Below are 5076 nucleotides of genomic sequence, written 5' to 3' on the forward strand. Positions count from 1 at the left end.
AACGGGAGAGGCTACAGCAGTGAGAGGCCCACGTACCGCAAAAAAAAAAAAAAAAAAAGCAATTATTGATAAGGAGGTACTTACTTCTGTCATTTTGCTACTTGTTTTCTATATGCCCTATAGCTTTTTTGTCCCTGATCTCCTGCATTACTGTCGTCTTTCGTGTTTAGTTGATTTCTGGTCATGAAATGTTTAAATTCCTTTCTCATCCCCTTTGGTGTATATCCTATAGCTATTTTCTTTGTGATTACCATGAGGATTACACTTAGCATCCTAAAGTTATAACACTCTAATTTGAATTTGTAGCAGCTTAACTTCAATAACATACAAAAATTCTGCTCCCTTACAGCTCCATCCCCACTCCTTTTCCTTGTCAATTTCACAAAAAATTACATCTTTATACATTGTGTCTCACAGGGCCCTCAGGCTCTGTTCACTTTTCTTCAATTTTTATTTTTTTTCCTGTTCGTCAGACTTGATAATTTCAACTGTCTTATCTACAATAGCACTGATTCTTTCTTCTGCTCAAATCTGCCTTTGAATTCATCTAGTGAACTTTTCATTTCGGTTGTAAGCTCCAGAATTTATTTTTGGCTTTTTAGGTTTTCTTTATTGGTCTCGATTTAGGTCTATTTATTGATATTTCCATTTTGTTTGCATATCATTTTCTTGCCTCTCTCCACATCCTCCTCTAGTCCTTTGAGCCACCTTTAAGGCAGTTGCTTTAAAGTCTTTGTTTAGTAGATCTGCCCTCAGGTCTCTCAGAAACAGTTCCTGTTGATTTTTTTTTTCCTTTGAATGGACCCTGTGTCCCTGTTTCTTTGAATGCCTTGTAATTTTTTGTTGAAAACTGGACATTTGGATCTAATAACGTGGTAGCTCTGAAAATCAGATGCTGCCCTCTTTCCCCTTGTTTGCTGGGGTTTGTTGTTGATTTGTTTATTGTTGTTGTTGTTGTTTTTTGGAGTATAGTTTCTTTACAATGTTGTGTTACTTTCTGCTGTATAGCAAAGTGAATCAGCCACACGTATACATATATCCCCTCTAAAAATATGGAACGCTTCACGAATTTGCATGTCATCCTTGCTCAGGGGCCATGCTAATCTTCTCTGTCCCATTCCAATTTTAGTATATGTGCTGCCAAAGCAAGCACTGTGTGTGTGTGTGTGTGTGTGTGTGTGTGTGTGTGTGTGTGTGTGTGTGTGTTTAATTGCCATAGGCTGCCTCTATGCTGTGCCTGAGGCATAAACTTAATCTTCTCAGGTCTTTTCTGAGCCTTTCCCTGGGTATATACAGTTACTTTCTAGTTTTCCCCATATATGCAGTTGTTTCTGGATGTTCTAATCTTTAATGTCTGGTTCCAAAAGAGGAAAAAGCAAAAAACGAAGGATGATTAAAAAAAGAAGCCAGCCCTTTAAGTGCTCTGGCAGTCACGTCGGCCTGAGGGGGAGGGCCTGGCAGCGATGGGGGAGGTACAACTATGGCTCCCCCCCCACCATGGGCCCCTCTGGGATCGGAAGCAGCAGCCTGCCGTCAGATCACAGTCCCCTGTATTTGGGGGCAGAGTCCTGTTTCCCACCCTAACTCTCACAATCTATGCAGGTGGCTGCGAGGGCACAGCTGCCTGCCCTGGGCTGGTGATGGGGGTTGAGTAGCCACTACTGTGCAAGAGCTGACTTTTACCAAGATTAACCGCAATTTACAACCCAGCCCTTCCCCCTTGAAGTTGCAAGGCTTCAGCAGACTCCAGATTTCGAGAAGGTTCCACCATTCAGATGCTGCCAGTGCAATGGTCCAGGTGGGGAGACAGATTCTGCTGCTTCCTACTCTGCTGTCTTCCCAGAATCCTCCCACATAACTCTGGGTGCCTCTTGCATGGCGGGGAGATGAGGCTCAGGGACGTAAAGACGAAGAAAACCGTGTCTTGTCTCAAGGAGACGACAGCTGCACATGGGAGAGGTTGGACTCTGGAGCCAGAAAAACCAGTGCAACCCCTGGCTCTGGCGCTGGCAGCTGTGTAACCCTGGCCACGTCCCAAGTCTCAGGCTCCTGACCCAGAAAGGGTGATAACAGTAACTGCTGTGAAAATTCAGCAAAATGGCCCTTGAGAGCACCTCCCGTGGTGGTCAGCAAGTCAGCAGGTCAGCACTCAGGAAATCATTTTCTTCCCATCTCCATGGAAACAGCCCTCAGAGTCCTCAGGCTTGCTCTCCGCCAAATCTGAGGATCTCAGAGGGGAAAAACCATTTTCAAAATCAAGAGTGACCACTCACAGCTGATTGCCCCCGCCTGCTGTGGTCCCATGGATAGGTGTGCCCTGTGCCTGCCAGGGGACAAGCCAGACCTGCCCAACAATAGGTAAAACTTAGGAACTAAATAGGAGTTCCAAAACATTCAAACCTGTAAATTTAATCCCGGGTCTCCATCCATCCAATCAATCCATCCAATCCATCCATGTGATCAGTCCATCCAATCAATCCTCCAATTGTGCTGTGACCACACTCACACACCAGGAAGGACATGCGTAGGCCTGCATCAGGCAGGGCACACACAAGGACAGTCACAGCGGCTCAGATGCAGTGGCCCAATGCTCCAGCCAGCACAGCTGTGAGGCAAGGCATCCTCCCAACAACGTGATGAATCGCACGTGCCGTGATGCAAAATGAAAAAGCCAGACACAATGGAGAACATAATAAAGGATTCCATGCATATCAATTTCAAAAAAGACAAAACAATATATGATGTCAGAAATCAGGGTTGTGGTTACAGGGGAGTGGAGGGGAGTGAGCCCAAGAAGACTCAAGGGGCGAGGGGCTTCTCCTGCTGCTGGCGCCCCTGTCTCCTGACGTGGGAGTGGACTACACATGTGGTTGGCACGAGAAATCAAGCTTGGCGTGTGCTGCAACAGACGGGCCAACTTACATTTTCAGGTTAAAAAATAAAAATAGAAAGGGCTGGGGAGCAGTATTCCACGGGCACAGGCTGTTTGTTCTGGACCAGAAGCAAAGAGCAGAGCATTTGGCCCAGTGTGCAGTGCCGAATCCCAGCACAGCACTCCTGGTGGACACCCGCTGTGGCACTGAGAGCAAACCTCTCTGCCCCGGTGGGGTCTGGGAGGGACATCCGTGGATGCCCGCTGGCTCTGCAATTAGAGGGGACAGGCAGCTGGCGCACGGACATGGGAAGTCCCGAGGGCTCAGGTGGCTGATCCAGACACAAATCATATGGGCATGACACGCTTTACAAGAGATGTAGACCAGACATCCAGCCCTTGCGTGAGAATGCAATCCAGACTGCTGCACAGTCTCAATAAAATGACATCTGAGCTCTGCATCACCGCCCTCCCCCACTGCAGGTTACCTCTGGTTACCTGGGCATCCCCCGACCTGGCTCCCCAGCCTGACACTCAGTAAGAGAAGGTCAGAGAAAGAGGCAGGATAGTCTGTCCATACGGGGTTCCATTGCTGCAGGTCTGTGGCACCTCTTGACAACTTCCTATGACCTATGCTTCCCTTCCCTCGATACACGTAGATTAAGAACAGGCTTAGAACTGCAATAACGATCCAAAAGCTTGTATCACTGACCAGCTTTGTATCCTCAGCGCTGGCACACAGTGGGAGCCCAGTGATTATTTTTTCAGTGATTTAATATAGTTTTCTCCAGTTTGCAATTGTACATATAGCAATATATACAACACACATATTTCTTAGTCTGTATCTAATGAGCTAACATTTATTAAGAGCTTATTATGTGCCAAGCCCTGTTCTAAGCAAGACACAGATGAATATATGTAGTTTCCTCTACAAGTAATTTTCACAACTCTAGCAAGTGGGCATTCCTTTTGCCCTCCCTGTATGGAAGAGACACTGGCAGAAGTGAGCTATGTATCTCACCCACGATCATAGTTGGTTATCTCGTCTAAGCCTTCTGCTACAAACTGTGTCTCCCCACAATTCATATGTTGACATCTTTCTCCTTATAAATTATTTCTTTATTTTTGGCTGCGTTGGGTCTTTGTTGATGTGCACGGGCTTTCTCTAGTTGCGGCGAGCGGGGGCTACCCTTCATTGCAGTGCACAGGCTTCTCATTGTGGTGGCTTCTCTTGTTGAGGAGCACAGGCTCTAGGTGCATGGGCTCTAGGTGCGTGGGCTTCAATAGTTGTGGCATGTGGGCTCAGTAGCTGTGGCTTGCAGGCTCTAGAGTGCAGGCTCAGTAGCTGTGGCGCATGGACTTAGTTGCTCTGCAGCCTGTGGGATCTTCCCAGACCAGGTATCAAAGCTGTGTCCCCTGTATTGGCAGGCGGATTCTTAACCACTGTGCCACCAGTCAAGTCCCAAACACTGACATCTTAATGCCTGATGTGATGGTGTTAGGAGGTGGGGCCTTTGGAGTGATGAGGTCATGAGGGTGGAGCCCCCGTGAATGGGATCAGTGGCCTCATTACTCAGTGCAGTGGCTCTTGGGAACCTGTTTTCATGGAAACAATCTAGGTCTTCCTGCCGCCCAGTTCCCTAAGACCACTTATTTCATGTTGGTTCCCCCAGCACTTGGGTTGCTGTATCACCCATCTTGCTGTCGTGAATAGCGGTTTCCAATGGCTTTCAAACATGTGGTTAATGGTGACCGCAAATGCAAATGTGAATGACAGTTCCCTCTCTGGCCGTGTTGGATTTACTGTTGGAAATTTCATGTAGGACAAGGCATCTTCCAGTCTTGTCTCCAACCAGCCTCCCCAGCTGTGATCGCTACACTCCCAGAACTCTCTCAATGTTGCCACACCCATGCCCTCCACACCGCCACCAGTGGGAGGCCAGGAGAGGGGCCAGGGTGGAGCCAGAAGAGATGGCCCATTTGCACAAGGAAGGTCCATGATTTTTCCCCCAGGGTGAACCTGACATAATTGCCTGGATCGGAGACCAGAAAGGATAAAGGTATGGGAGCAAGGGTCTCACGGCCCTCAGGGGAGATGGATGTGGCCACTCCCAGGACTGCCTGATGACAGCCGGGGGGGGGGGGCACACAGGGCAAAGGAGGCCCCCCACCATCTTGCTGCCCTTGGGTGCTTTACCTGAGCA

General features: G+C 48.1%; 1 protein-coding gene across 1 annotated transcript in view; it reads left to right on the top strand.

The window, feature by feature from the left end:
- The window catches only part of PDE9A (phosphodiesterase 9A), a gene marked incomplete at its 3' end in the record, with an annotated part of 128989 nt that overhangs the window by 123048 nt on the left and 865 nt on the right, over positions 1–5076 (top strand). The gene's annotated exons all lie outside the window — the stretch shown is intronic.

This window comes from Lipotes vexillifer, unplaced genomic scaffold (genome assembly GCF_000442215.2).
Source record: "Lipotes vexillifer unplaced genomic scaffold, Lipotes_vexillifer_v1.1 scaffold1944, whole genome shotgun sequence".
Classification (NCBI taxonomy): Eukaryota; Metazoa; Chordata; class Mammalia; order Artiodactyla; family Lipotidae; genus Lipotes; species Lipotes vexillifer.